Raw genomic sequence first — 11,370 nt, forward strand, 5'->3', positions numbered from 1 at the left:
CTCTGTTAGTGACCTCTTCTGATTTTCCAGTGCAATTGAGTTAACTGTCTGGAATCCTTCTCCTAGTTTTGAGCCACTTCTTTGACCGTCACCCCTAGCAATTCAGAGTCTCTCTACTGATCCCCTTGTAAAAGCACTAGCTTTTTTATCATTGCGTATTGTTGTCTTCTGTATTGGGTAGGTTGTATGCTGTAAGGGCTGTTCATCTCATTTGTCTAGGGTATGTGGTATAGATGATTTAGACAGATTTCTGTACCCTTACTGGAATTGCATGCTTATCCACCTTAAGGTTAGCTTGTAATGTGCATATTATTACTAAGTTTTTGGTTTTGTTGTTGATTTTAGGAGTAAATGTTTTAATGCTGAGACACCAGTTGAATGGTTTGCTCAAGGAAGGTAGTACACAGAGAGACCACAGGGGAGCGCTGTTGTGCTGTAATGCTATAGGTGAGATCCTGCCAAAACTGCCTTATTAACACGCATGGCACTTTTGAAAGTTTATCTTATTTATTTCATAGCAGATGCCCTAAACCAGGGCGACTTACAATTTTCAGTTTAATCTGATAAGAACTGACAGGAGATGCTTGAAATTCTGTGGCTTCCAGGAGTCAGGAGTTATGATGACAGCAGATTGAGTAGTTATGTTGGATACTTCACTAGAAAAATAATTTGCACTTTTGTAGCAGACCGCAAGAAAACAACGCAGTGTTTGTTTTCTAAGCCATAACTTCTTTTTAAAAATAGACTTGTGTGTGATGCATTCAGTTCACACCCCTGATGCTCAAAACCTGGCAACAGACGCCTTTGGTGCAAAAATCCAAACTGTTCTGGGCTGGCAGTGTTATGATATTAGACACTGTACTTGTTTAAAAATGGATGGTGATTTTTTACAGATTTTTAAATCTTATAAAAAGTTTTGTTTGTTAGGGAGACTTTATATATTTCCTTTAAACTGCCTTTAGGGACTCCTTTATTATCATCCCGGCAGCTCCATTTCCAGTTAGAGGTAAAACACATGTAAAAATAGTCTTCTTAAATGTTGTATGAACATGGCCTTTTGAGCCTAGAGTAATATTTATATTATAATAATGTTTTACTCATTAGAATAATTAACAACATGCAGGGACACACAAGATAATGTAAAACCCATTCACATAATGGTTCTATAGTTGGAAGAAAACATATGGTGTACCCTTGCTGTTGTGATTGCCTTTGGTTGTGAAAAGCTACCTTGCCTCAGGGCAGATGGGTTTCAGCAGACCTCTGATCACTAATGGCTATTCTGGCAGGCCTCAGTAGGCATTGAAAAGGCTAAAGGGCCAGCAATACAGCCCAGTCAGAGTGAGGCTGGTCAAACACACAAGCTTTCCTGCTGTCAGGCCTGAGAGAGAGAATGTGCGCCCACTGTGAAGGTCTGAACAGATTTCCCTGTACAGGGCTTGCCTCAATAAGTTTACATTTTGTAAATTACATTTCTGAAAGTGCCATGTGAAAAATCCATTTTGAAAGTCACTATTCCAAATAGGTGTATAGATTGTAATTTATTTGAATCCCCCTCACACTCTCCTAATTTTATCTCAAAGGCTCAGTAACACCAATTCCCCATTCCTTTTGAAATAGGATAGCATTGGGATTTTATATTTATTTATTTACCCATTTATTTATTTTTTTAATTTGACTTTACTGGTCTCCCTCTCACTCACTCTCTTTTTCTCTCTTGCTTGACAGTCTCATGCACCATTTTCTTCTTTGCAAGCACAGCCATTTCTCACTGACTCAAATTTCTGACCTGAGGCTTTACTCTCACTTACATTGTAATACGTTTTTGCATGAGAACACGCCCCACCACACACACTGCACTAGTTTCAAGAGGGAAATAAGAAAACCTTTTTTTATCCCCCTCAATTGATATGTATTACGCATCTCATTGAGCTGGATTTCAATGGAGATTTTCTACAAAAACATAAATCTGACAGGTTTAGATAAATTTGCACAATCGTCTCCTACCACCCTACCAATACCATCATTATGTGAAGTCTCTCTGAGTAAAAATGAAAAACATTACAAGCATGCTAGTTTCCCTCTGGAATACGCTGCTCACTCCGCAGTAATCGGTTAGACAGAGAAATGCTTTTTGATGGGAATTTGTTAATTCAATATGAATTGAATACATTATTATAAAATCTGTGGCCAATCTCAAAATGTATATGTGGATTATATTATATGTAATACATCAAGAAGAGGAAATAGTGTTTTCCAGTATTTTTTAGTCTTTGTATTGAAAATATAACAGCTGCAAACTTCAATCCTAATGGTTTTAAAGGGCCCCAATTGTTGTGTGCAGTGAACTGTCTAGAAGTGTATCCATTTGTCATCTTTGTCTCAAGTGTGCTTCCTTAATTTGTGTATTTAACCTGATTTAATACTCCTGTAAATGTATTGGTCTGCACCTCAGTGGGCTGTGTCAATAGGAGGGGGAGGCATGGCAAGATTACTGCAGTTTAAAGCCCGTATTAAATTATCAAGACATTTTTTATTTATTTTTATCTTTCTCGCCTGGAATTATCGCCACTTCTTGGCGGGCTGAGTTTTGTAAATGCTTGTTTTTGTTGTAGAAGAAATGTTTGTTTTCTGCAAGTGCACACAGGTATGCCTTTCTCCAGTTGGTGAAAGGAAACAAGAAACAACAACCACAACAAAACCTAGATAGAGATGAATTTGCAGTGACGTGTGAAAGCCTGCCAGTAGCTGCTGAGAGTGTGGCTTTCTCCCTCACCTGGAGCTATTCTCCGATACAGCATTGAACCTGAATGAATGTTATCTCGGCTTTCAGCTACATGCCACAAGGTTACACCCAAGCGAGACCACACCTTTGTCACCTGTGGTTTCCCTGTCTGTCGTGGAACCAGTCTGTTGGCGTGGGTGCTGTCATGAGTAGTTTTGGCTGCATTGCAGATTTAATTGAATCTGCCACTAGGTGTGCTTGGCTACACAATGTGGGAGGTGTTAATGCACTTGGTTGCTAGTCAAGACCACATCACAGCAAGGTCAGTGAAGGACATTTGCCATGGGGAATGGAGGGGGGGGCATGTTGAGTATTGCTTTTAACTAAATAAGTACTATCTGTCTGACATAGGTCCCAGCCAAATAGAAAATCAGAAAAGCATCCTGAAATCAATCCCTTGATCACTTTAGAGCCATTTTAGAGGGGTATGGACCTGGGTAATCCGAGAGCAGGGAGCATTAGACGGCAGGTCGACTGAGCAGGCAGGGCAGTGGAATTGCAGTTCTATGAGTAAACTGTATATTAAACTAGGCTGGGAAGCTTCTAGGCCTTTGGTTTGGGAGCAACTCAAGTTGGCAAGTTTAAGGAAAAGTTCCACCCATAAAATGTGCACAACATCACCACCAGGGTTGTAGTGGAGGGTAAACGCACATAAACGCTGTTTACGCACCTTTTTATTTGTGAAATAGCATTTACTCACATTTTCATTTAATTAATTATCGTTTACCTACTTATTCCCACGTTCCCAGCATTGCTCAGGCATGCGAAGTATGCTCGTTATGTACGCTGCACATGCATGCACTGATTCATCTGTCCAACAGAAAACTGCACTCCTCTGGGGCCCGCTGTACACTGACGGTCCAGAACTGTCCAGCGTTGGCTTAACAATCGCTCTCACTCAGACAGGCATGACAGACATACGAAACTACCTGCGACTTCTTGTCTTCCCCTCCCCTGAAAAAAAACAGGCTCTTGGATAAGGAGGTATCAAATGGTAAATTAAATACTGTAGTTTCTGATAAGAGTATGTCAGGTCTTGGTTGTTAAAACACAGGGGAGCCTCTGATACGCTGATAAGCCAGCACCTCTGGATATGGACAAAGAGGCACTCTGGGCATTTGGTGTCCTAAAGAGGAACAAATAGTTGTTCTTGTCATTGCCATTGAAATCTGTGATTAAAAACACACACATGCAGACAGGAATTTTGAATGTGGCCAACATACTGACTTCGTTTCGTGAAAATTATTAGTTTTATTTGGTTTTCCGTCAAGTCTTCAGACAATGAGTTCTGCAAGCAAATGTGATAAACTGCAAATATTAGTTGTCACTGGTTTCATGTGTAACAGTTATGTATTGTACATTAATACATTGTTTATCATCACATTGTGTCCACACTAGTGCTCTTTAGCACTTCAAAATACTTACTCATATCAGATAATTATTAATGTGAATAAAAATATTTTAATATCAACATTTGCAAATCATATGTTTGGTGGAATGTGTGTTCAGTCCAGGTGATTTTTTTAGATTAATAACCTGATTAATTACCTACACTAGGACTTCCTTTTTAGTAGACTTGCATCAAATGCAATTAAATGATACTGTTTAAAAATTTAATAAGTTCTCAATTATATTGATGAATGATTTGTTTTATCAAAATTATCCGGAAAAATGAATAGTTTACCCACCTTTTTTAACCACTACATCACTGATCACCACTGTTGGCCTTCTTTTAATTTTTTTCCCCAGGTTTGTTTTGGATTCATTAATAATTATTATTTGATTTAAACACTGATTCACAGTTCCCAGTTGCTAGTTTACCTTGGCACACCCTTGTCCTGGCACAAGAGAGAGAGAGAGATTAAATTGCCGGATCAAAAAGCACTTAGACAAAACTATTGAGGTCTGCCAAGGGAAGCCCTAAGGATATTAGTGAATCAGCATCCATATAGCTTGCCTTCCTCACCCACAGCTATCTGTAATTAATAACAACCTCTTGTCCTCAGACCTGTATCTGCTTGCACTTCAATTCTATGAGACTGTTCTTTTTGCAACTGAGTTTGAAGTATTGCTTTGGGTGGACCTTGAAAACCCCCTTTGTAGTTTGGTTACTATAGGAGGCTTTATAACTGTCCTCCCTTAGCCAGATACTTGTATTTTCAAAGCTGCATTGCTGTTTTTGTATTAATGCACAAGACATGGTTTCCAGAGGGACATTTGGTTTGGATCCATCCCCTCTCCTCCAGTGTTGTGGATGTAGTTGCTTGTGGCAGTTTTACTGTGGGACTGCATAACACTCCTGATTGTGTCATTGATATTTTTTAAACCACGCTGCAGGACGTCATTTTTCACAGGTCTTTTTCCAGTTTGTAAAACAGGTGTATTCTTGAATGTCCGTTACCAAGGAGAAATCGGTCAACCATGCAAATATGAATATTACAAAGTGTTTGAACAAAGTAATCCTCTGTGTGTCTACCTTTCTTCACTCTTCTGTATATTTACCTGTACTGGAAAGAGACTGCCGATCCAACAAAACTACATTCTTCCAAAATACAATAACTCCATTGAAAAGCTGCATATCAGTTTAACACCCTGCAAGCCTGAGTGACAGTGGTCACAAGGGTACAGTTAGGGTGTGCACTAACAGATGTCAGACCACAAAAGCACATGTTCAAAGTCCAGTCCCAGATGCAACAAACTCCAAGATTGTAACCTGGCAGTTTTGTGTTTTTTGTGTTTTAGGGTCCGCTTGAGTCTTGGCCGTCCAGTAACCGCTTTGGAATTTGCGACTGGTTGAGGCTGAAGTATTATCAGTTTTCTACTATTGATATGTTTTGAACATAAAACAATGCAATACAATTATTTTAAAATTGAACCACGCAGAAAAGATTGCACTTCATCAAATTTTAAAAATTGAAAGATGAAAAAAATGCAAAAGTACTGTATATCTGAAAATAGCAGTCATTTAGTGTTCCTATTTTTCTTTAAAGTCTGACAGTTCTTGTAGAAACCTAATTATTACTGTCAATGTTTTGGTGTCCCCTTTTAATATTTGTCATGGTTCGTAGACTTCATATAATTCTCTATAATTCTCAGATGAGGGAGATTAATCCATACCACTTACTTCAATCACTTTGTCATTTATCCACATGTTAAAAGGCCTAGTGGAGTTTCACAGAGCCCGAGCCAGATCAATACTAAAACAATACAGTATAAACCTTAAGCCAGAGTCTGTTTTCCATAGTGTTCCATAGTGGGGAGGGCTGTCCCCAGTTCACGAAAAACACCTCACTGTGATACATTGATCATAACCTTAGTATTTCTTTCCTACTCCCTTAAGGCCCAGCTCTGTTGTATTGTGGTGATGGATGGGTGAGTCAGATCTGTGTACCTGGAGATAATCCCTAATAATCACCTTGGATCCAGATGGGGATTACAAACTGCCTTTTGGCATAAACTAGGCCTGACTAATGACAAGTCCTTTGGTCGGTGTGAAAATGATAATTTCCGGGGAGGGGGTTAGGTAAGGTGAGTCAGGAGATCTGTGCACCTGAAGATAATTACCTTGGATTCAGGTGGAGATTACGGGCTGCCTTTTGGCATAAACTGAGCCTGACTGAAGAGACGCCTTGTGGTCGGTGTGAAAATTTGAAAATTCCAAGGGGGCAATAGGGGAGGGATACTACTGTCACAAGTTAGAAGCTGAAGATTTTGTCAATGCAATTGTGGTCAACTTAGATCCTTTTTTTCTTCCGTTGCAGTTCATTGTTCCTGCTTAATTAATACGGTTTCTTATTCTCATTGTTGTCAGGATTCCAATGCAGCCGTGCCCGGTGCAGGATCACTACCCTATAGCGGCCTGTGCTCTGCCTGCCTTGTGGGTAAACGGCTTCAGGTCCAGGTGCATTGTGGGTACATGCGTCAGATCCAGGCTCTGCGGTAGTGGTGACTGAAGTAGTGGTTATACTCTAATACCAAATATACCCATGGGGGTAATTTAGGGATTATAGGAGGGTATACGCCAAATCTTCATGGGTATACACAAAGTTACATGTGCATACTCAAAATTCTCTTCAAATTATGTGGGAATACGGCATATGCCTGCATATGCCTGCATATGCATTTGACTATACAACTGGATCCAGGTGCTGTCAGCCAAGCTGCCCTGTGTGTGAACTGAAACGGGAACCTGAACAGTGAAAATGCACCCATTGCCCCAAAGAGTGAAGCATATTAGCGATCATTATCTCGGCCTATATAGCGACCCTCCAGGGACCATAGCCTGACCTCCCAGCCTGCCTTACATAACAGATTTTGGAGGTCATTGCTGGAGGCTGACAGCAGAGAGCCATTTTGCTTTATGTGGAAACCTGATCATCAGAGAGACCTGAATTTCTGTGTGTGTGCATGTTTGATTTAGTTACTGTTCAGTAATGTTTTCTTTCAGAGTCACGATTGGATTCCCTTTTTTGGAAAGTAGACCTACAAAAATGTTTTGCACATAAACAAATCAGTGAAGGTGAAAGCTGGGCATCCACACCCACACACATTCCTCACAGTGGGATACTCCTCTTGCTGCACCCCGCGCTGGAATCCGACTGGGCCAGCGTGCTACAGAAGGGAGATGATAAGGGAGACTTGACACAGAAAGCACAATAGACCTATAAACAGCTTATTGGCCAAATTCAGTGTCCCATGGAGTGTTGTGAAGCAACCGTGTTAGTCATCATGCTAAGGCATTGTGTATAGCGATTGAGTAAATTGAATTGAATGCCATTCCCCTGCATGAATGAAAGAATGCATGGTCATGTGGATTCTTTCCTAGTGATTGTTGCATGCTCTGCTTGTTGTTACTGCAAGAGTTATGCTTCAGGGTTATGGAGAAGTTGCAATCCATGTTGCATTGTGGTTTACTGCAAGTCTGAGTCATTCTTCAGAAGCAGGTGTTTATTTGAAAGTGGTGTTAAAATGTCAATGGGCATTGTCTGTCTTTGAGCTGTTCTTCCTGCAATGTGTTAGGTCCATTGCCATTTGAACATTTTCACTCTTTCAATCATGTCACATTTTACTTTTTTCTCTGATACATTCATTTATTTTTCAATCGCTTCTTGTTATTCCATGCATACATCTTGCCATGCTGCTATGTGTCCTTTGCAGTTTCTGTAACATTCACAGCCATAAGTGATCCCTGGTAGGATGCATTGATCAAATACTTTTCTCTTCAGGAAAGTGGGTAGATTTCCTTTCAACAGTGTGCACTTTTCTTCCAAATGCACTCCATCCCATTTATATGATATTTATTTAGATTTTTATAAATGTACTGTGGAATAAATAAATAATTGCTAACACTTTACAATAGGTCTCCCTAATTACAGTGTATTAACACAGTAGGTACTCAGTAACTACATCTCAGTTACTCATAAGAACAGTGTAATTATGCATTTGTTAACATGTACTTACTGTGTAAAATGTGGACCATGCCTGACAGGGGTGTAGGTTTTGTTTCAGAACTGGGAGGGACACTGTAAACATTGGGGCGGGAAGTGTCAATTTAAGGTTCTCTCCATATTATTATTATTATTATTATTATTATTATTATTATTATTATTATTATATATATATATATATATATATATATATATATATATATATTTTTGTTATTATTATTATTTTTTTTATTAGCAGACTCCCTTGTCCAGGGCAACTTAATATAAGAGCGATATTAGAGTGCCCCAGTCCACCCCCCTAAACCTATGTATTGACATCCTTACTAGACAACTGTATACTTGCATATACCATTAATCATTTTTACACATGAAGTACATGTTAACAAATGCATAATTACACTGTTCTTATGTGTAACTAAGATGTAGTTACTAGGGAGACCTATTGTAAAGTGTTACCAAGTCATTTGATTTAAATGAATCTGATTTCAGTACGTGTTTGGTACCTATTGATATTAAACTATAATGCTGTAAATGTGTAGTAGCCCTGTATACATGTGTATAAACTTTTTATTTTTGTGAGCTTGAGAGCAGGGACTGTCGTTAGGTTAGTCAAATACACGTTTGAGCCTGAGTATTTGAGTAACAAATTATTTGAAATTCACCTCTCTCATATACATCCTTTAATCTGCCCTTCAAAACAGCTGAAGTGCAGTGAGCTTGAATCTGTCGCTTGCTCTTTGCATTTCCTTGTTGGTTTTCATCACAACCAGTCTCATCCAGTCTCTGGTTCAAATTGGTGTATGACTTCTGTGCCAAATTGTAACGGTCTCAACCCACTGGACGTTCCTCACTTTGATGGCTGTCATTGCACTCACATGATCAGTTTCCACCTTTCAATTTGTGCTCTCCCTCTCCAGTCCCTATGCGGTGCAAAGCAATTTAATTTATGAAACGATGCACAGAGATTAAGTACTGAGAGAAACTGAAGGAAGAGCTGAAAAATAATATTGGTGTTGAATCCTTAATGCCTCCTCTCAGCTGTATTACTCACTGGTTATTTGCGTCCACCCCCCACCCATGATTGTTTCATGGTTGTTGTTTTCTTGTTTGATTATTCCTCTTGTTGACATTGAGAAACATTATAGATAGGCACGCAAAGAAACTATTTTCCTGATAAAGACACACCAGCACCCTCAGGCAAACTAGGGTGGGGACACAACCCAAAAATGAAAAAAAAAAAATCCTTGAAAACCACCCAACACCTCCCCGCCCGCCACATCTCCATTTCCTTTTTGTAACATGCTTCACTTTCCTGAAAAGGAAACGTTTTGCATAAAAATGCAGTGGATTCATGACACTTATTTGAGTTTTTTAATTTAGAATTTAAAATTTTGATTGAATGAAGTTGGTACAGTGGGGGAAAAAAGTATTTGATCCCCTGCTGATTTTGTATGTTTGCCCACTGACAAAGAAATGATCAGTCTATAATTTTAATGGTAGGTGTATTTTAACAGTGAGATACAGAATAACAACAAAACAATCCAGAAAAACGCATTTCAAAAAAGTTATAAATTGATTTGCATGTTAATGAGGGAAATAAGTATTTGATCCCCTATCAATCTGCAAGATTTCTGTCTCCCAGGTGTCTTTTATACAGGTAACGAGCTGAGATTAGGAGCACTCTCTTAAAGGGAGTGCTCCTAATCTCAGCTCGTTACCTGTATAAAAGACACCTGTCCACAGAAGCAATCAATCAATCAGATTCCAAACTCTCCACCATGGCCATGACCTGCACCGCATCAAAGGGCCGATGGATGGGGCCATGTACCATCAAATCTTGGGTGAGAACCTCCTTCCCTCAGCCAGGGCATTGAAAATGGGTCGTGGATGGGTATTCCAGCATGACAATGACCCAAAACACACAGCCAAGGCAACAAAGGAGTGGCTCAAGAAGAAGCACATTAAGGTCCTGGAGTGGCCTAGCCAGTCTCCAGACCTTAATCCCATAGAAAATCTGTGGAGGGAGCTGAAGGTTCGAGTTGCCAAACGTCAGCCACGAAACCTTAATGACTTGGAGAGGATCTGCAAAGAGGAGTGGGACAAAATCCCTCCTGAGATGTGTGCAAACCTGGTGGCCAACTGCAAGAAACGTCTGACCTCTGTGATTGCCAACAAGGGTTTTGCCACCAAGTACTAAGTCGAAGGGGTCAAATACTTATTTCCCTCATTAACATGCAAATCAATTTATAACTTTTTTGAAATGCGTTTTTCTGGATTTTTTTGTTGTTATTCTGTCTCTCAATGTTAAAATACACCTACCATTAAAATTATAGACTGATCATTTCTTTGTCAGTGGGCAAACGTACAAAATCAGCAGGGGATCAAATACTTTTTTCCCCCACTGTAGCTATTTAGAGTTTCTGTGTCCAGAGCTTCTCAAGTGGGTTTGCCAGGAAGGGACAAAGATTCATTGTGGGGTCACCAATGGTTTGGGCAAGATCAGGTAGTTCCCTTGTGACAATTACGTTACTATTATTAATAGTACTTCTTCTACTTAAAGCAGCATTGAGGTATTTTAGCATGCCGACAGGGGCACCATCAAATATAAACAAATGGAGGCAATTATTTTTTCAGACATTTTTGAATTAAATGAAATGGGGATGATGCTTCCAGGGTGAGGTTCAGATTTTTGCAGTACATTCATTGACTTTCCATGTGTTTCCCAGTGGTGGTTATATTTTGCTGTTGTGTTGTGTTATGGTGTGCTACAACATGCCAATAATCCATTCCAAACAACTGTGATGTCATGGTTCCAAGCCCTTTCCCCCTATCTCCACTAGAGGCTGCCACTGTTCCCCTACCTTTTCCTTCCCTTCTCCCTGCTATCCTCGTATTATCCCTTCAACATTCCTCCACACCCATGTGCACGCTTGATCTTTCCCTCTACTCCCATTGGCCCTGCACCTCCCAACCTGCATCTCTGCTTCCATCTTAAACCCCTCACTGCCCTCACTCTGGGCGAAGTGTTGTCAATTCCACCTGCTTCACTAAGCCTTTCTCCTTGTTCCTGGTTCTCCCTTGTCTCCCAGTTCCCTGGGTCTCTTGTCTCTCTCTCTCTCTCTCTCTCTCTCTCTCTCT

This window comes from Amia ocellicauda, chromosome 7 (genome assembly GCF_036373705.1).
Source record: "Amia ocellicauda isolate fAmiCal2 chromosome 7, fAmiCal2.hap1, whole genome shotgun sequence".
Taxonomy (NCBI): Eukaryota; Metazoa; Chordata; class Actinopteri; order Amiiformes; family Amiidae; genus Amia; species Amia ocellicauda.